We start from the raw sequence: 21,838 nt of genomic DNA, 5'->3' as shown, positions 1-21,838 counted from the left end.
AACAAAAGCACTTCTTATAACACAAGACATCAGCTCCTTTATTGTTTCATTGCTCTTGGCATGAAAGCGAGTTACTGAGAGCAAGTATTTCAGAGGGATACATAATTTTGGTATTTTTCACATTACCATCAGGGGTACTGACTCCAAAGATCATTTACCATCAGCAAAGAACAATCCATTTCTGATATCACTTTTTTCCCCCAATCTCCTTTTTTACTGATTTGACACTCATCAACTAATAGGGTGCATTGCTCACCTTTTTCTGTAGCTCTGGAAAACACATGTGCCACAAATTTGCCTGGGCCTCTAGACTCTAGACTCATGACAGGACCACTCAGAAAGTCATACAAGGCTTTGTATAAATTCCATCATAATGAAGTCCAATGAGATACTGTGGAAAGCAATACAGTGTTGGACTGAAACCCATGAGCTGAGGCTCAAACCCTGCTTCCACCACTTATTGTTTGGGTTTGAAGAGTCTAGAAGCATCTTAAGCCAACTGACTTCATCCCAGCTCTTCAGATATTTTATGCATCAGAGAGCAGCCAGATCTTAATAAAAGCTATGAACCTGGGACAAGCATCTAACCCAAGCTTCAGCTTCCTTATCCACAAAATGGGGCAATAATGGTATCTACTGTAAAGACGTGTAGGGATATTAAATAAACCAACCATTGTAGAGGACTGGGCACAGAAGCCACTCAATAAAAGTAAGTTATGGTTATTAGATTTTCAGCAAAATAAAAAAAAATTGAAAGTACTTGGGCTAATCAGTTAGGATTGTGCATGTTAACTGTTAGGAAGAAATCCATGGCCATGGTCAATGGATAGGCATGAAAATGAATGTTATAAAACTGGCTTCTGCACCCAGGTCTCTTGTGACATCACTATCTCTCTGGGCCCAGCCCAGTTCCTCCTCTGTGAGGTGGTTAGACTACATGCTCTCAGAGGTCCCTTCCAGCTCTGACACTGCGTCCATATGTGGCGAAGGGAGACACAGGGAAGATCTACATCAACCGCACTTCATTGGGAGAGGAGGAAACTCTGCTTGTAACTGATCATCTTACTCCTGGCCAGCCAATTTTCCTCTAGTTCACATCCTTCCCTCCTGCATGAGGCCACCTCAACTTTCTTTGGTGGGATGCGAGGCGCTGGAATGATGGGATAAGTGCCCCCATTGTCCCGACACTCACGCACACACACATACATACACGTGTGCACTCACACCTCCTCTCTTGCCTGATGCCTCTGTTGCACAGGGCAGGACGACTGAAGCCTCCTCTAGGGGCAATGTCTGCACCAGCTGGTGCATCAGGGAGAGATGCTGTTAACCCTCCCACAAATTGTCTGGAAATGGAAAGCAGCTGGATTTCTGGCAAGAAGAAAAAGAAGAGAGAGAAAGTAGATCTACTTCACCCCACCCCTCTTGGACCAGTTCTCTTGCTCAGCTTTCTCTACCCCAGATATTTAGGCCAAATTCAGGCTGATGCTCACCCAGCTGGAATAGAGGCAGAGAGTGTGAGGCACAAAGGCCCCTGACCAGGGAAGTCCTTGCTGGGCCTTGTCTTCCTGGTGCAGAAGAAAGTCTAAGGATGCTCACTGGGGAAGGTGGAAACAAGGGACTGTGTTTGAAGTGAGCCTGAACTCTGGCTCACTGTCATTTCAACCAGCTTCCTTAGGCCTCAGTTTCCCTAGCTGGGCTTTACACTGGCTGTTCAGGCCCTCCCAAGGGGTGGTCACGATTGAGGTAAAGGACACATAGTGTAAAGATGGTTTAGAAAAGCAGTCTCAAATCTCAAGATGAGGAGATCAAAACCTGCAAACCTATTTCAAAGCAGGAGCACCCAGGACTAATCCACCACACTGGTTCCAGAATTTGAAGACAGACGCCTCCCCAGAGCACTCTGCCTGCTCATCACTCCTCCAGGGCTCCTTCAGATCTCCCCCACAAAGCACGCCAAGCAGCTCATTGGCATCTCCTTCCATTCCAGACCTCCCAGGCCTGCATTTGCTGAATCTCCTGCTCTCTCACACCCCATCTCCCCAGGCATCCCATGAAGACTGAGGCAAGGGGGTTCTCCTACATAAGGTGGTCAGTCACCCACCTCTGTTCCCTTGCTTGATAAGTAAGCACTGTTGGTTCCCTGTGTCCACCACAGCTTCTGGGAGCCCAGGGCCCTCTGAGTCTTCCCTCCAGCAAGCAGTGATGGTAGGGAGCCTGGGTTCCCGACGCTGGGGCCACCCAGATCTGGGGTAAATCAATTTCCTTTCTGCTTCAGTTTCCCCATCTGTGAAATATGGACAATAATCTCTGCCCACCCCAATTCCAAGGGATGATATGGGAAGCAAAATGAAGGCACTTCTGGTGAAAAGGGTTATTTGAACACAAGCTATTCACAAAGATTTTAGAAGTCCCTTCTTTTGTATTTCTTGGGTGCGATCATTTTAGAGTGAGGAAAAGACCTCTTTAGGGGTCCTACTACCCTGCCAGTAGTTAATGAACCAGAGAAAAGTAGTGGTAACAGCAAGACTAGGGGAAGAACAAAACAAACAAAAACCCCCTCTGGAATCTAGGGACCTAGAGTCCTCCTGCATCCTCTGGACAGTTCCTCTCTCAAATGTTACCTTCATCATAGGAGAGGTAAAGGTATGTCAGGGTCGACATGCTGCCCAGTCCCTATAGGATTTAACCCCCTTCCTGTCATGGAACTCTGCCCACAGGTCTAGAATTTGAATTAAAAAGCCAAGAAAATAAAGATGTATAAAGCCAAATCTGTCTCCCCAGGCCATAAGCACTCACTAAGAAAGCATGGTCCAGGTGGTCATTAAAATCCTACACTCTTCTGAGCTGTGAACCATATGTCTCTCAAGCTTGAAGGAACTTCCAGAGAGGACATGATGATCGTCATGATGATGAGTGATTCTGATAAGCTTTACAATATCCTTATAAGGCTGACGGTATTATTAGTTAGAGCAGCACTTCTCAAACTTAAGCATGTGCCCAGAGCACCTGGAGGGCTTTTAAAGCCTAGATTGCAGGGCCCCACCTCCTGAGTTTATAATTCAGTCTGTGGGCTCTAGTGGTAGGGCCCAAGAATTTGTATTTCTAACAAATTACCAGCTGACACTGATGTTGCTACTTGAAAAAAACAATGCACTCAGGGAGCCACTAAATTAGGTGTTCAAGAGATTCCATTCAAATGAAGTCATCTACCCAGGGTCATCTATACCCACAGCCACATAATTTTAAAACACCTGTGCTATGATTCAAACCTAAGTCTGCTGATGCCAAATCTTGCACCAGTTCCTTGCTGTCTCCTGGTCCCCTGGGAACTGAACCCGATGCGGGTGAAGTGTGCAGTGCTGGCCCTGAAGTTACCTGATGTCTAAAGCTTTCTGAAGAAGGTCTGAGGATAGGGCAAGGAAGGGAAGCAGGGCCAGATGCATGAAACTTGGAAGAAGCCTGGTGGCCACGGGGCCAAAATCTGTAGGCAGAGATGGTTTACAGAAATCATCCTGGATGCTTGATTTTTGTGCCCAAGTCCACCACGAGTCAGACAAGGTCCTCATGGAAACTGTGTCTAAGATCCCAAGTCAAGTCATCAACCTGTAAACTTACCATGAGGTCAACCTCTAAAACCCACACCAGTGCCATGAGACAGAATCCAAACTTGATTGAAGTCAGTCCAACCGGTTGCTGTGACTCAGTTTCCTTGTTTATTAAAAAGGAGAATGATTCCTGTCACCTCAAGGTCCCAGTACAACTATGTCAACAAGTAGCACTTAAAAATAAATATCCAGCGCCGAGAACAGCTCTTTCTCAATGGGTGTTCTATAAACACTAGCCAACATCACCATATTAGTGATATGAAGCACTCTGTGAACTGGAAGGTTTGCAAAGCACTTTCCAAATGTGTTCCTCATTGTTGATGTTGGCAGGAGTTTTAGAAGATCCCTGGATGGAAGTATTTCCTGTAGATTTTAACTTGCTCTTCTCCCTTAAAAATTTGATTAAAAGAAAATAAAATAACAATTTTGCTTAATGATTCTCCCATTTCAATAGCTCTGTCTCCTGGCCCCAACATCCCTGTGCTTGCCACCACCAAATGCCATGTCAAGCATTCATGAAAAGCAAACTGGGTTTTTAAAAATAGTGAGACATCTGAATAAATGGTGTTTTATCGCTACAATTAGGCAAATTGGCTTCTAAAGCAAATGCAAAATCATTTCAGGAGGATTTACATTCAGCATAAGACAAACAGGGCAAAATAGGCCTTGGACAGGTCAGCTGCAACCTTGTACGTCTTCCAGCAGAGCTGTGGGAAAGGGAGGAGGAAGAGGGAGAAGAGGGTGGCAGCAACTTCTGCCCTGTCCTCAGTGCATTCACAGTCCCTGTGATTCTGGGTGGGGGGATTCCTGGCTCTTAGAATCTTACAGAAGGTAGGAACCTTTCATCTGTGTCCTTGTTGGATTCCTGGCTCTTAGAATCCCGCAGAAGATAGGAACCTTTCATGTGTCCTTCTGGGGACGTCTTCAAATTTTACCCCCAACAGGGAGGTATCTATTTACTTACAAAAGGCACCAGCTTACTGCTACTAAGTCCTGAGAGCAGGTGTCTCTTCATTCTGCCCCAGATAAGCTTTCAAAACCCCAAAGGCAGTTTTCAGAGCCAATCACACAGAGGGAAGGGGAAGGACCATTATGCCCCTCAGCAATCTTCATCTATAAGGTCCTGATAATTTTTTATGTTTATTATTCCCTTAAACAGTTAATATTCCCTTAGAAAGAGGCCTGCTGTCTTAAATTAGACAATGAGATATTTGTCATCCATTCTATTGACCTTTTTTGCTGTGGCTGCCCGACATCTCACAACTAAATGTGATATTCAATTACAGTCACTTAGGTCGCCTTAATTTTTAGTATAATTATCCCTGCTCCTTCTATATGGTTTCAGCTTTTATTTATATTATTGAACACAAGCCAGGCTCAGAGCTAACATTAACTCTCCATTTCAGCAGGGATGGAAAGGATCTTACACTGTTTTAGGGTCCTGGAGGTGGCCCAAATTCATCAGTGAGCTGAAGCACAGACCAATATTCCTGGTGGGGATTCTTATGTGTTAGATCCCAAAAGGGAACTGAAAAGAGAATTCTGATACTATTTATTGAGCGCCTTCTCTGTCCCAGTCACCTTAAATATCTTATCTCATTTAATCTTCACTACTACCTTATGAAAGCTCAATTAGTCCCTATAACACTCAGTTGCCTCATCTGTAATCTGGGAACAGATTTCTTATTTAAATTCTCATGGTTAGTTAGTGGAACTGAAATTAGATACAAAATATATCTGACTTCAGGGGCGCCTGGGTGGCTCAGTCGTTAAGTGTCTGCCTTCGGCTCAGGTCATGATCTCAGGGTCCTGGGATCGAGTCCCACATCGGGCTCCCTGCTTGGCGGGAAGCCTGCTTCTCCCTCTCCCACTCCCCCTGCTTGTGTTCCCTCTTTTGCTGTCTCTCTCTGTTAAAAAATAAATAAAAAATCTTAAAAATACATATATATAATGCATCTGACTTCAGAGCATATACCAAGCCACTGTTAGCCTATATAGTGCTTTTGTATAAAACAGCAAGGCGCCCCTCTGGGAAGACACAGTCTTACAGTGATGGGGCACTGTCTTCATGTGAGCAGTGCATAAGCTATAGAAAGGGCCAGCCTAGAAGCCCTTCTACTTCGTTCATAGAAACAGCCCTGAGACAGGAGAGACTGCTGATCTCACCATGATCCTTGTTCTGCTTCCCTTTCCAGGCCACAGAAAGCACAGCACTGGGCCCCATCTCCCAGGCCCCATTCACGGAGGTGGGGCACGTGACCACTCCCTGTTGAATAAAATGAGGGCAAGCATTCTATGTGTTACTTCCTGGCGGGGCAGGGCCTCCCCCTACCACCACCCACTGGCTGCACAGACAGGACACTCTGAGGACCAGGGAAGGATGGAATCAGGAACTGGAAGGAGTGTTGAGTCCCTGAAAGACTGTGGAGCCGAGTGCATTTTGTCTCCTTTAAACTGCATTGGGCTGTGATGTGAATAAAAAATACAATTCTACTGTGTTTAGGCCCCTGACATTTGGGGGTCATTTGTTATGGTACACGACTTACTCTAATGCAAGCCCAAACTATCTTGTTTCCTTTTAACAGGACTGGCTGAAAAAATTCAAATGACCTATGGTTAAAAGCAGTAAGTTTCTGATTCAAGAGGCCGGAGGCTGGGAGGGGTGGAGGGCGGAGAGGGAGATAATTCCCTTTCCTTGTTCCCCTAAGTAAAATTCTCCACAAATCGTCCCTACTTGAAGCCCAACCTTCAAGAACATTTCAAGTTAATCTCACTTTCCGTTCAGACCTTCAGTCATACTTATGAGTCACAAAACTGCAGGGTGTTCAAGCTGAAAGGCACCTCTGAGATCATTATTACAAACGCTGAAGATAGAAAAACTAAGACCAAGATGTATGACTTGCCTGGGGTCTCAGAGCCAAGGCTAACACCCAAGGCTGGTCCAGGGCTCTTTGCATTCCCAGGATGGAGGGAAGCCATGCCCAAACAGCTCAACGGATGAAGGCAGCCCAGCCCTGCCTGTAAAGCCTCACTGGGAAAGCAAGGAGAGTGTTCACAGGGAGGCGGCTCTGTGGGTGGAGGCCACTGGCGCCCTCCACTGGACAAACTTACCACGTCCTCAGCCGCCAGCCCTGTGCAAACTGCAGGACTCCAAATAAAGAGCAATGGAACTATGGCAACGCTCTCTAGGTGTCCGTGGCCACAATCAGCGCCTGTGTTAAAACCTCTTGGAGATTGTGAGCTATTCCCTGGCACGTCCCCACATTTTCCAGTCAATGGATCCTGCCGCCTGTACAAATGTAATGTCACTTCAGGCAGGGACACTTGAGTCTACTTCTCTTTCACGCCAAGAGCAGGGAGCACAACTCCCCAAATCACAGCACCCCCTCCTCCTTCTTCTGGTGCACTGATGCTGCAAAAAAAAAAAAAAAAAAAAAAAAAAAAAAGTCCTCCCTCTAAGGATCCTACCCCATTTTTTAAAAAAAATTTAGTCTCCAGGTCTCGATGAAATTAGTATTTTCTCTAACTGCGCCGTGGGAGCATCAGACTGGGGAAGAGAGGAATCAGAGGGAAAAAGAGATAATAAAAGCTTCTGTTAAATGACACTGGAGTGGAAAAGAAGAAGCGGGACCGAGGGGCCAGTGGCTTGTTCCAGCCTCTCTACATGCTGCTGGGAACAAAAGCTTGCTGGGGATGGAGTGTGGTCCAGCAGCGGCCGGCGCGCTGAGTGGAAAACCAGAGGGCAATTGTAGTTCCGTTCTCTATTCAAAAAGCAATTTTCTCGGAGGTGGTAAGAAGCCTCTGTTTGACACTGAACCTCAATTTCCCAGACTCTGTAAAGCGAGTGACTAAATAATCATGGAAGGTCAGAAATGGCACTTCACCTCACCGGTTCACTTTGCAGAGGAGCAAACCCAGGCCCACAGAGAGAGAAGACTTGCCTAAAATCACCCAGCTAGTAAGGGGCAGAGGCAGGGTGGAGCTCAGGTCTCCAGAGCTCAGCCCTCGCACAAGAAATGTAGCTCTTCACCTGCCTGCGTGCAGTCTTAGCCATCAAGAGAGGGACAGAACAAGCAACATTTGGGGGGTACTTTAGCCACAAGATTTTAGGAATCAGGGGTTTCCGTGTGCATTGAACATGGAGTAAGGTGCTGATTCTGGATGCCTCAGATGAGCCTAGAGCTGTGGGTCAGGGGACCCAAGGTTCTAGGCAACTCTATCATTTTTTTTAAAGATTTTATTTATTTGAGAGAGAGAATGAGATAGAGAGAGAGAGAGCATGGGGGGGGGGGGTCAGAGGGAGAAGCAGACTCCCTGCTGAGCAGGGAGCCTGATGCGGTACTCGATCCTGGGACTCCAGGATCATGACCTGAGCCGAAGGCAAGTCGCTTAACCAACTGAGCCACCCAGGCACCCCTAGGCAACTCTATCATTAATGCCCTTTGTGCATAACAAGCCTGGCCTACCTGCTTCATAAGATTATCATGAAGATTTGATGAAATAATATAACCTGAAATTTCATTTTACTTTATTTCTAGAGAGGAGACTCTCAGAGTAAATTTCATCCAACTCCTTAATTTTATTTTAGAGTCATTTTAGAAAACCCGAACTCAGAGAAGGTAAATGCTATAAACTTCAGAACTCTGCTCCCTAAGCCAGGTGGGCCCCTGTGTTGCTTGAGGGGGGGCCCACACAGGAACAAAGGAGTCTCAGTGCTAAGCCAATGGAAAGCTGGGGTCCAAGGTGCTGCCGAAAGCCACAATTCTTCAGCCTAGAGTTCAGCCATGCACTTGACCCAAAGCCTCCTCCCATGCTGATTCCTACTCTAAATGGCAGGCTTTTGACTAAAGCCTTAGTAGTTTCTCTAAGATATACCACCAAGAATTATTCACAGACATCCCCCTCCAGAACCACCTGAGGACCATTTTGCAGATTCCAAGGCTTTACACCAGATTCACTAAGTGAAAAATCTTCAGAGGAAGGCCCAAGAAATTATGTACATTTATTCATCCTAAACCAATAGCTTCCCACCCACTTAAGAAAAGAAAAGAAAATCCAAATGACTTAGCACCACCTGGAAGGCCCTAAGGGAACTTCCCACCCTCACCTTTCTCATCACGGCTTCTGACCCCCACTATAGACACACTGGTCTGCCTTGTGTTCCTCATGTGACACTCATTCCTGCCTCAGAGCCTTTGCACTTAGTCTTCCCTCTGCCTAGAGCAATTCTTTCCCTGGTCTATTCATGGCTGGTTCCTCTTCATTATTTATAAAATAATTGTTTATTCAAGTTTCAGCCTCCTCATTCCTTAGGTCCCAGGCAGCTCCCTTATGGATGTCTGCCTGGACCATCTTAATATCGCACCCTGCCCACCAGGTCCTTTTCTGTCATCAGAATGTCCTCAAAAACAGAATCTTTGTTTTGTTCCCTCTGTATCCCCAGCAACAGAATAACCTCTAACATGTCACAGGTACTCAATAAGTATTTGTGGAAGGAACGAATGATACTACCCTGTTTTGTTCTAAGATTCTCTTTTTATCTGTTTAACTGTTTATTACCTATCTCCCCCACTAGAGTGAGCATTCCCTGAGAGCAGACCTTTGTCTGTCTTGTTCCCATGATGTCCTTAGTGCCTAGAATAGTATCTGACCCATCACAGGTTCTTAGTAATGAGGTGCTGAATGAATGGATGGATGCAGGGACGAATGTTTGAGAATCCTGGAGCTGGGATCTCTGTTTGGGCTGGGGACAAGGTAACTGTTTCAATCAACAGACATTTCCAGTCATGTGCAGAGCTGGGAAAATTTTTAAAAGGCATAAATCATATACCTTCCCCCCAAACTGCCCACAGATTCATGAAGGAGATAGAGGCATGAACAAATGACTGTGAGAACATGCAATGAGGTGCGGGCAAGATGTTCTGGAGGGTACAAAGCAAGAAGCCACCTCTAATTCAGGCAACCAGGAAGTCTTTGGAGAGGGTGCTGAGTCTGGAGCCGACCTTAAAGACTGAAGTAAACACTGGAGAGTGGAAAAGTGGAGAAAGATGACCAAAAAAGGACCAGTTTGGAGGCAGATGGCATTTTCGGGAAAGAGCTCAACAAGCAGGACAGTGGAGTGATGAGGTTCGAACAGCTGCTGGACACCCGGTCTTGCTTAGAAGCTTCATTTTGCTCTATCGGCCAACAGTTCCCAAATGATTCAAGTGGCAACAATCTCTCCCCATTTTAAAGACTCTTTATAAACAAGCCATGTGAAAATCAAATATTCACACAGAATAAATAAAACGCTAATGTCCAAAAAAATGTGAAGTCCGTATTTTTACCTCAGATGCATGAAACACAGCTAAGCAACCACAATTTGAAAGGCAAATGATTTCTCTGTGTCTCACTGGCCACCATTTGATATTTTTTTTAAGTTGGTTGATGAGAAAACATAAGAGAAGTGTAACTGTATTACATACACAAGGCTTTTTAGATGAATTTGTTTTGTATTATATGGACGATAAGAGCATTTACCAAAAGGCATACAGACAGGGCTGGGAACACTTGTGGGTTACAGAGACCCAGAGAGCCAGTTCTCCGGGGCATCCTCCGCAGATTGGGAAGCACTGCTGAAGGTAATACGAAGGCAGAGAAGAATGGTGGGCAGGAGCTGATTTTGATGGAATCTGGGTGTTAGGGAGTTAACCATCAGGTAACTTGTGGAGTGCACAAGGCTGGACTGAAATGGATCGGCGAGAAGGCCAAGTCATGTATGGGCGTTCCTGGTCCAGGGATAGAGGTGTCCTCAGCCGTGGGACACACGATCTGATGAACAGAGGCCCTGATCTCAGCCCCTGCTCTCCCACATCCTAGCCCAGCTCTGAAAAACAACAGACAAGTCATGCCCCAAAGCTAAAGGTGGGCCAAACTGCAATTCCATGCTGATTTTCAACCACCGAGTCCTGACCACCGGAGAGGGAGAAATTCTGAAACAAATTGCATGTAGTCCTGCAGGCTGGGTCCCACACTCTGCCAAGCACCAAACACTTCGGTGAATTTCCTTCTAGACTTTTCCCTGGGGGTATTAGGACCACACTGCCATGTATACTTTTCCCCCCACTTCTCTACATTTTTCATACTGCTGTGTCATAAAACATTTTTCTACAAACACGATTTTTAGTTGTCACATAATATTCCACTCTAAGAATGTCCCATAATTTACCATTCTCTTTTTTTGGACACTTAGAGAGTTTCCAATATTTCACTATTATAAATAGCCCTGTGATGCCCATCCCTGCACATAAATCTCGGTGCACATCTCTGATTATTTCCTTGGGGCAGATTCCTAGAAGTGTGATTGCTGGAATGTTTGCCATTTTGATGGATTTCATGTTGCACTGTTCCCCCTGCCTGGTGTCCTGGTGGCAAAAGATAAATACCCATGAAAGGATGCGTGTGGGGGAGAAAAAGGAGTTCTACGTGAACACCAGCTCATGAATCCCAGCAGAGAGGAGACACCTTCCAAGGGCTAATCTGGGTGACAGGCAAGACTATTTATTTATTCGAGGCATTTACCTGACCCCTTCTTCCAAACAGGACTGACCTAGAACAAGAAGAACTAATGTATCATATGAAAATGTCAGAGGGGGTGGGGAAGAGGCGGCTGCCAATAGTGGAATGACTTGCCTCCTCAAGACCCAAGGAGAATAAAGACCAGAAGAGCAAGGGGGGCTTTTTGTGATCCATTCCTCTGCCGCTAGGACTGCCATAAAATACCAGATGCCCCGTTAAATTTGAATTTCCAATACATAACAAATAATTATTTTAGTATAAAACACTGTGTCCTGTGAAATATTTGGGACACATTTATACTTAAAAACAAACAAAAAAAAAAACTGTCGCTCCAAAATTCTAATTGAACAGGCATCCTGGATTCTTATTTGCTCAGTGTGGCAACCCAGCCTGCTACACCTGAATTACAAGTAGCGATTAAGAGGAGGGCAGCAACCACACAGTTCGGAGGGCAAACATGAATGGAGGGGCATAACTCGGTGCCCAGGAAACTGAGAGCACTAGTTAAGAAGATAGGACTGTAGCTTCTTACCAGTGAGCAGATTTTTTTGTGTAGGATCTCAGCTCAAGGATTCCCACCCTTGAGAAAGTCACAGAGAGATGGAGAGATGAGGAGGTGGTTCTGACTGCGGCCACTCTGGGGCACAGGGCTCTGGGTGTGTGTCCAGGTCATCAGTGGAGACAGGGACAGAGCCACAGGACTCTGGCGAGGGATGGCTGTTCCCCATTGCACTTTTCCAGGTGGAACGTGAGGGAGGCAGCTGAGAACAGGCTGATCCTACAGAACCTGAAAAATCGTTCTCTCCCTGACCAGCAAACTGCTTTATTTAAAGGAGGGGGAAAAAAAGAAGGCACTCTCTTTACACACACACACACACACACACACACACAGCACCTTCCTATGGTCGTGCCTCAGCAGTCCCTTACACAATATGCTCTAAATTAATAGCTTCAGGGAGATAATGGTTCATAAAGCAGGAGTTTGTATGCAACAGAGGAAAATGTTCTGCTCCTTATTATGTAGCTATATATATTTTTTGCAGTCAGATTATGAGCAAACAAGGTTAAATGCACACACACACACACACACACACACACACACACACACACACACACACACACACACACCGGCAAATAGGCCTCAATTTTCTACTCCGTGACCTGCCACCTCAAACTTCCTCCTTTGCCTTTGGTTTGACTATTTCTCTTGCTTCCATTTTTCTCCTCGTCCTTTCTTTCTCCTGCTCATTCTGCTTCCCTTGTTTATTTCCTTTGCCCTTTTTTTCTACTTCTGTGCTTTCTCGGTTTTCTTATTTCTTCTTTAAAAAAAAAAAGATTTTATTTATTCATTTGAGACACAGAGATATATATAGAGAGAGAGAGCATGAGCAGGGCAAGAGGCAGAAGGAGAGGGAGAAGCAGGCTCTCTGCTGAGCCAGGAGCCCCACGTGGGGCTCGATCCCAGGACTCTGGGATCAGGACCTGAACCAAAAGGAGGCGCTTAACCGACTGAGCCACCCAGCTACCCCATCTTGTTTTTTCTTCTTTTGTCTTTCTCTTCAAGGCAAAAAAACAGCTCAATCAAAAATAAATCTAAAAACATGCAATGTTTGAACTGGGAGATGCCTCAGGAATCATTTTGCAAACAAAGAAACCGAGGCACACAAAGGTGAAAGGATTTTGTCAGGATAACATGGTTTCTAGAACTTAGGAGTGGGGTCCAATCTCCTCTCTCTCTAAATTTGGTTCCCCTTCCGCTGTGGCAAATTCCTTCTCGTGAGGTCCGGCATCATTCCGTAAGTCAAGTGGCTTTCCGTGGTGAAGTGGACTGTGTCCCCCACAATAACCTGTCCACCTCTTCACCAACCTCCAACCTCTCAGCTGTAACTGTGACCTTATTTGGAAATACAGGTTTAGCAGATGTGATCAAGTTAAGCTGAAGTCAACCTGGAGGAGGGTGGGCCCTAAATCCAGTGACTGGTGCCCTTTGAAGAAGGCAATGTGAAGACACAGGGACCCTGAGATACACAGTAAGAAGGCAGTGTGACCACGCAAGCCAAGGAACCAAGGGTCGCCAGCAACCAGAAGCAGGGAGAGAGGGAGGGAACAAATTCTCTTTCAGAGCCTCCAGAAGGGTGAGAGAATAAATCTCTGTGGTTTTAAGTCACCGATTTTGTGGTACTTTGTTACAGTAGCTGTGGGAAGCTAATACACCATGTCCTGCTCACATACTGCAAACTGTGGAGCAGACTGGAGCCTAGAGCTCTGCAGCGGGCCAGCCCCGGGCTCCCCCCTGCACCATATTGCCTTGGTCATCCGAAGAAGTACCAAATGAACATCTCGCATGGGCAAGAGGCTGGACCTGGGGTTTCTGAGATATAATGCAATATGAGACATGGTCCTGCCTTCAAGACACCTCTATAAGACTAAAATAAGGAAGGCCATGCTAAGACATGGCTGTAGGGGCTTCAAAGAGGGGCCAGGCTGCCACTGCCCCAAACCAAAGGACCTCCCAAACTATAGCTCCACCCAGAGGAAGAAAGGGCAGTCCCGTGTCTCCAGAGCAGGGATACGCCTCAGACTCTGCCTCTAAGGAGAAGCCAACTCTCCAAGGGGTGGTATACACATTCTTAGTATCCTACCAGATGGACATTTCTTTGAGCCAGCAGTCCGAGGCCTGGAAATGCAGGCTTAGGGCTCTATATCCCAAAGGCCTGCCCTACCACCCACCCCTTGGTGCCCCTGAGGAACCTGAACACTCCCTAGAGCTGGCCTTTGCTTGACCCTGGGAGGGAGGGTGGGGGGAGCAGGCTTTGGGAGTGACAAGAAGGGAGTCTCCAGGCTGGATATGACCCCTAACTTGAACATCAACACACCCCCAGGCCTCCATTTTGGCCCAGCCTCTGAGCCCTTTGGAGGCTGGTATTGGTTCCGAGCATTACCACATGGGGGTCTGCTGGGCCTGACAAGGGCCAAGTGGTTCCCCCAGGCCCAGAGAGGAGTGCTTCTTCCTGTGCAAGTGGGGGAGGGGTGAAGGGTTGGGGGAGGGGAGGAGAGGCTTTTCCAAAGCCCACCATCATGCTTGTTCCCAGAGCTGCAGAAAACAGGTGGAGGGGCCTGGAGCTGCTGGCCCTGTTCAATCCTGACGCTGGGTGATTTGCTTGTTCTTGGCTCCGAGCAAATTAAAATGTCCTTTATATTTATAACAGGAGCAATAATCCGCCTTAGGTTTTGAAACCAAGGTGGAATACTCCATTCCACTCTCTTGTCAGATCCTAATCTGACTCACTGATAATGAAAAAAGGAGAAGAAAATCAGAGGGAAAGCCAGCTTGGTCTGCAGAATCAGAGGATTTGCAAGGGCAAGAAGGGGGGTGGGGGTGGGGGGCTTTGAATCGAAATTAAATATTATGAGGGGGAGAAATCACACTGGGAAAGACTGGCCTGGAAGTGATACAGAAGCCGATGTAAAGGGGGTGGGGTGACAGCTGGGCCCGCTTAGGCAGGCAAGGATCAGAGGAAGCAGAATAATAACGCCACGGACCACATCTGAAATCAGCTTAGGGCCTCCCCTCCTGAACTAGGGGGGCGCCTGCGGAGAGGGAACGGCTGGTGACAGCTGGGTTTTCCATGGGTGTTTATTTTTTATTTTAGTTTCTCCTAGTTTAGATCCAGAGTTTGGGCTCTTCTGGGTGTGGAAGTGCGAAGAGTCCAAGGGGAAAAGCAGAGGAAAAACGGGGAAAAGGAACCTTTCGTGTGCAGCTCGAGAGAAAGTTCTGAGTCAGATTAGGCTGTTCTGCCCCATTTCTTGAACTGAAAGATTAGACAAGACAAGAGTGTTTTGATTTTTGTTTTCATCCAGAAAACAGGGGAGTGCACAAGACAGGTCTTCTCCCCAACGTTGCAGTTTGCATGTGCCAGTCCCACAGGTGTCCTTTGTTCCCCCATTTGGGGGCAGTACACGCTCTCTGAGACGTCCTGGAGACCCTCAAAGTGAGATATGAGTACACCCCACAGCATCAATTTGAAGGCAGACCACCCTGAACACGCCCTCCATATTCAGTGAGAACTCACCTATGTTTTCACATGATGTGGTAGGGGGCTGGGGGAGAAGTCATTTTATTTATGTATGTATGTTGTCAAATAACTAAGTGTAAGAAAATGCTTCCTTCCACACATTGAGCTTCCCATAATTTCCACCCACTGGACGTCCACTCCACCTTCTAGACAACAACTGTTCCCATACATACCGGAAGGCAGCAGCTGTCTTGCCCCATATGTTTCTCCGTGTAAATAAAACTGGGTACCTTGACTCTCTGCCACTGTCTTAGCTCAGGCTCCTATAACAAAGCACCATAGACTGAGTGGCTTATAAACAACAGAAATTTATTTCTAATAGTTCTGGAAGCTCTAAGTCCCAGATCAGGGCGCCAGCACAGTTGGGTTCTGGTGAGCACCTTCTTCCAAGTTGCAAACAGACCTCTTTTTGCTGTGTCCTGACATGGTGGAAAGAGGAGAAAGAGCTCTCTGGGGTCACTAATAAGGTCACTAATCCCATACATGATGGCTCTGCCTTCATGACCTAATCTCCTCCCGAAGGCCCCACTTCCTAATACCATCACATCGGGGATTAGGATTTCAACATACGAATTCTAGGAGGACACAAACATTTAGTCCGTTGGACACATACAACATGTTTCCCTAATTTCTGGCCATCCTGGTCAGCTATAGTTTGTCTGTATCCCCTTTAGAGTATGGTTCCTGTAACTTAACAAGAAATTGGTCTTCCTCCCTCTCTGATCTACTCTCCACCTGCCACCACAGCAACCCTTACAAAATACATATACCCCATCAAGTTATTCCCCTGCTGGCCAAAACCCTACACCGGCTTCCCACTGCCTATAAAAAAAAGACTCCTCAGCGTCCCCCCATAACCCTCACCATCTCTGATTACTCCAGGAGCTTCCTAACTGGGATCTCTGGTCCCATTCTTGGGCTGCCCACTTCATGACCCATTCTCTAGAGCTAGTACAAAAGTCGTGTACCTTCAATATACCAAGTACCATATATCACATGGTGTCCCCTGTTTACAACTAACTAATGAAACCCCATTGTACTTGGAATAAAATCCAGATTCCTCCCCAGACCCTGCAACTCCTGCATCAGCTGGTCCCTGCTGCCTCTCAATCTTGTGCAGCCCTCTTCCCTGTCAATACCTAAAAACTGTGGCCTTTCTTTTAAGCCCTCACACAGGTCAACCTCTTTCCTGTTGCAAACTCTTCTCACAGACTGTTCCCTGCCTATAAAGCTCTTCCCTCGTTCCTCACAGGGCAGCTCCTTCTCATTGTTCAAGAGTGAGCTTGTATGCCACCTCCTCCAAGAGGCCTTCCCTGATCCCTAGTGCATGCTCATGCTTGCACACACGCTCACTGTCCTCTTTGAACCCACTGTCATCTTGCACTGTAACGCTATATCAAATCTATAACATGGGGGTTGGCTTATTTGTCTATTTATTGGCTGTCTGACTCCCCCACTAGAATATAACCTCCAAAGAAGAGAAAGCATGACTGTTTGTTGATCACTGTATACCCAGCATCTAGTTAATGTCTTGTACATAGGAGACGCCCAATAAATATTTATTGGATCAGCGAAGCTCTCAGATCCCTTATCTCCTACCTTCCTCCTGCTCCTACTCATTCTCTAAGATCCAGGTCAAGAAGCCAGACAAAATCGTCCCTGACTTCAAGGAACAGGAAACAGTAACTGGAGACCCACTCTGTGCCCAGCACAATGATGTGTGCTGAGAGCACAGGATTCATCTACATGTATCCCTCGGCCTCTAGGAGTCCACAGCCTAGTGGAAGATACATGCACATAAAAAAATCATTAAAACAAAATGCTGAATTCCTGTGGCTGATACAGGGACATATGGGATATCAGAGCAGGACAAGGTGGGCACCCAGTAGGGTTTAGATTATGACATCACAGGACCAGGCAATGGGCACTTCCTGCCTGCTCCACACCTAAGCAACTATCCCATGGTATTACCAGTTGTTCACGTGCCTCTTGGTGTTCCCTGCCAGAGCCCAGAGCCCAGGACAGGGATGCTGCCTCGGGTCCCCAGAACCCCAGAACATCCCAGTGCATCCACTGCAAAGGCAGAAGCGCCATGGGAGCAAATCCCCAGGACTTGCCCTCCGCCGTAGGCTGCCCTAGGCCTGTGGCTCTGGCTGTCTGCACCCACACAAAAGAAGCCCCTCACTCAAAAACAAGTCCTCCCTGGAGAAAGCCTAGCTATTTATTGAGTGCCACCTGCCACATGGGTTAATCCAGCCCTGGATTTCTCCTTTATGGCCAGCCCCATTTCCACCACAGCTGATCTCCCATCTGACCCTCGGAACTGTTGAGAGACGAGGGGCAATAAATTGCCGGCCAAGCGCCCAGCCCTGGCTCGCTGCCGCAGCCACACCTCGGAAAAAAGACTTACGAGAGCCACAGATGATGCCGAACTTCAATTAGGCCCTGCTGGCAAATTAGTCACGCAGGGTGACATTTTCCAATCATAGAACATTAGCATCCTACCTAATTACACAATTGTGGGGCTAACATGCTTAGGAGCAAACAAGACCAAGCCGCTCAGCATCCCAAGTGTGCCTGTGCACATCACACACGTGCACACACGTGTGCATGCACACGCAGACGTGATGCCATGGGAAATTGGGGTCCGCCTCTCCTCTAATGTGGTTTAGAAGCTGACTGTGTACTTTGCTTAGAAGGAGGGAGGAAAACCACATGAAGGAAATCCCGGTATCTCGGGAGCATTTCTAAGAATTTCACAGATGAAGAGAATTTCATTTCACAGAAAACAAGGGCAGTAATGCTAAGAGTACTAAACCAGCCTAAGATAAAACTATCTGCTCTTTCCATTGAGGCCTGGTGGCCAAGGGTACTCACCCGGGGATGAGATGTGAACCTTCACTTTGCCACACACCTGCTCTGTGATTTCCTAGAACTTGTTGAACCTCAACTCCCCTCCCTCACCGGTGGAAACACCCACCTCTCCTCATTCATTCATTCAGTGAAGACCTACTGAGAGTCTACTCCATGCCAGGCACTGCTTGAAGACTTGAAGACAGCGGTGAACAAGGAAGGAGCAACGCAGCAGTACACATGTGAGCCACGGCTGCTGCTGCTGCTACAACTTGAACACCCACAACTTGAACAGAAGACGTGCCAGGCATCGCGGCAGGAACGTGAGTTACCCGGTGACCAGCCGGTGGGGCTGCCTCACGAGGATGGCTTAGGGCTTTCCCTAACTGAACAGGCAGCTCTTCCAGGTCAAGGGTCTGTTCTCAGCAGTTCTCCCTGATAAGGTCAGTATTAGACACATTTTGTGTCACTAGAAAGGAAGGAAGTCTTAGAGAGTATTATAAAAAATTAAGTATATAAATGAGCAGATATAAGCACTTCCAAATTTTAAAAAAATAAAGAGAAACTAAATGATTTGCAATTACGTATCTACATACATATGTATAGGTGTGTTTATCTAAATGTGTGTATGTGTATTTATATGTGTGTGTGTGTGCATGTATATGTCTCTGTGTTTGTGTTATAAGTGTGTGAGTGTGTGTGCATATATTCCTATATCCACTCCCATATTTTGTTTATCTCGGGGTTACTTCAAGGGATAAATAAGTATATAAATTCCCTAGCAGAGGATCTAGCACCCGGTGGGCATTCCGTAAGTATTCTCCATCGTTACTCTTGCTGCCTTTGTTATGACAGTCTGAGTTGATGACAAGCCTGGCCCTTCCGTGCTGCGTCATCCACTACTGCATTTCTGAAGGACACATCTTCACCTGCCGTTACACTAAAATAAAGTGCCCCCATCATTTCTCTACAACATCACCTCCTGATGCAGCCTGGAGATGCCCCCTGCCTCTTTCACAGTGAGACCCACCATCCCGAGACTGGGGATGCCACAACCAAGTCTCCACTGGAACAGAGACAGCCACCATCTTGCCAGCAAACCCAGCATTACCTCCCACCAAGCACGTAAAACACACTCATTGGGATTTATTCTTTGTCATTCCTCCTTCTTCCCATCTGACATCACCTCTCTATGCACACTCCATCAGGACATGAACAATAACAGGAGCTCTGCATGCTACGGAGCCGGCTCCGGCTTTGGAGCTACATGGTATTAATGTCCTAGGTCTGCCCATTCTCCATGGCTCTGAGCGCTCTGGCCCTTGTTATCACCCAGGGGCAAGACTTCTAGGCCGGTGTTGTTTGACTCACCACTCACCCTTCTGACCTGCATCAGAACAAAATATCCTAGACAGAGCCCGGCCACCTCCCTGTGGCATACTGCCAGTCATGAAGACGTCATTGGAATGTCTCATCTTTTTTTTTTTTTTAATGCCGCTCCTTGTCGCCACAGATTGATCTGCCAGTTAAATATTTAGACGTGCTCATCTGCCTTTGTCCCAAAACACCACCTGACTTTGAGCGATGCGCAAGGGGGTACTGAGGCTGTAGCTGTCCCTCCCTGGGACATGGGGAGAGAGGGAAGCAGTGATAAGTCAGCCCCCCACCCCAGGGGTCTGCACATCTCCGTCAAAGCCCACCCAACCCAACTTCAGCGAGTCCAGCACACCCAGCCTCCAGAGCGTGAGAAGGACCGAGGAGGGGGAGCCAGGTCCCCTCTTTGGATCGCCAAGTGCATGAGTTTGCTCAGTCAGCCCCATCCAGTCAGCCCGGTCCTGCCTGGCCTTCCCAATCACCGAATGGCCTTCAGGTCAGCCTTCACGGCATCCCTACGACAGCGAAAAGTGCCAGCAACATGGCACAACACACATCATCTCACTTAATCATCACAACAACCCCCCCAGGAGATGGGAACTATTGTCCCAACTTACAAAGGAAGTAGAGACTCACAGAGTTTAAATGAACAGTCGGCCCAACGACACTCAGGAGGGAAAAAGGGGTCTGTGACTACAGCCCAACTCCCAAGGATGTATTCCCTTCACCAGATGTCCACCGAAGGTCACCACCAACATGGACCCTCTAAATTCACGTTTGATCACCTCAGCCAAAGGCCCCTTTATTCCTCTGCAACTTCTCTGAGGCTCAAGATCTTTCCTGGGAAATCTGGCCTGCTTCCTGATCACAGGAAGAGGTCAAAGGCCAGAGACTGAACCACTCAGCTCCCGGCTTGAACACTTAAACTATAAGGTACTTTTAAAAGCAGTGGCCATCAAAACCTGGGACCCTACTCCATGTGGACTGTAATAAAGTGAATTTCAGTAGATGGAGGGTCATTATAACTCTTCAAGGGCAGCCTGGAAGGGCCCTGGGCACATTGAGGGCAAGGTGGTCCCACAGTGGGCCCAGAGGACAGCACGGTATGGAAGCTACTGAACGCTCTCCAGCCCACGGCACCTCAAGCCCAGTATTTGCTCCGATAGCAGAGAAACCCTTCCTTTCATTCCCCTGGTTCAGAAACAAGCAGGTGTTCTTTCATCTAAGCAGTTGGCAGAGGAGGGGAGAAGGGAGGAAATGAGGTTGGAAGCATCTGAGAAGAAGGCTAAGGCCACATCACACGGGACCAAAGACTCTAAGGAGAGAAGCGGCCACTGCTGAGGGTATTCACAGGCTCTGCAGTGAAGAGCCAGAGGGGAGCAAATGGTTATTGAATCTCACTTTCACACTCCCCAGATGGGAAAAATGAGGCTTCGAGAACATTTTAAGTGCCTTACAGAGAGTCACCACTGGTCAGATTTTCTAACTCCCAGTCCAGCTTTCTTCCCCCCACCCTCTCCCTCTCCCCCCACCCCACTAACCCTTCCATCTATCAGCTGTGTTTCTATGTGTTGTCTTCAACTTCCTTCCTACTGTATATGGTCTTCTCCTATGAAGTGGTTAAGGGCTCCAACTTACACAACTTCCATTATGACAGGCAAAAGGAGGAAGACCTCCCCCTCCTAGTCTGGATTAGCCTTGCTTGAGCCACACCCACACTCCTTACGCAGTCAACACATCTATGGTGGGAGAGGGATGCAGCCTCCACCAGAATGGCAAGAAACGGAAGAGAGGCAGTTTCCCCAAAGAAATGGCAGCACCATTGCCAGAAAAAAATAGAGACAAATACAAGAGATATCCACATACAAAGACAACCTAGCCATTCTTGCCTCCTGAGTTGGTTAAAAAAAAACACTCAGAATTTTATACACTATGTTTTATATTCTAGATCCAAGAAATAGGGGGTAAGAAGCCAAACTTAGGCCTCCTGTCCTAATTCACATTTTCAAAACCAGATTTTTCCAAAGAAGACCTGCCTACCTTTGGAATAATCAGTAGCTTGCCAAACCACTAATAAAGTGATATGCTTTCCCATTTGACTACCGTTCCTTGCAAATACCCTTCCTCCATCAGGAACCTTAAGGAGAGGCATGGTGAAGAATAAGACTCCATCCAAACAGTCCATCCAAATCCCTGACCCTCCCTCGACTCTCCACGCCCCACCACCTGACTATGACCAGTCAGCTCACTCCCTCCCGAACCTGAACTTGTAAAAGCTGAATGGAAGACAAAAAGGAGAAGGCATGGGAGAAGAGAATAAAGTGGGATGTGCAGTCAACAGAGGTTGGCACCTGCTCCTATTGAAAAACA

At 47.1% G+C, this 21,838-nt stretch overlaps 1 long non-coding RNA gene across 2 annotated transcripts in view; it reads right to left on the bottom strand.

Annotated features, from left to right (window-relative positions):
• The window catches only part of LOC113911898, a 323,720-nt gene that overhangs the window by 126,295 nt on the left and 175,587 nt on the right, over positions 1–21,838 (bottom strand). The window lies entirely within an intron of this gene.

This window comes from Zalophus californianus, chromosome 12, assembly GCF_009762305.2.
Source record: "Zalophus californianus isolate mZalCal1 chromosome 12, mZalCal1.pri.v2, whole genome shotgun sequence".
NCBI classification, from domain to species: domain Eukaryota; kingdom Metazoa; phylum Chordata; class Mammalia; order Carnivora; family Otariidae; genus Zalophus; species Zalophus californianus.
The sequence above is the reverse complement of the archived record's forward strand: the minus strand, read 5'-3'. Positions and strand labels throughout refer to the sequence as shown.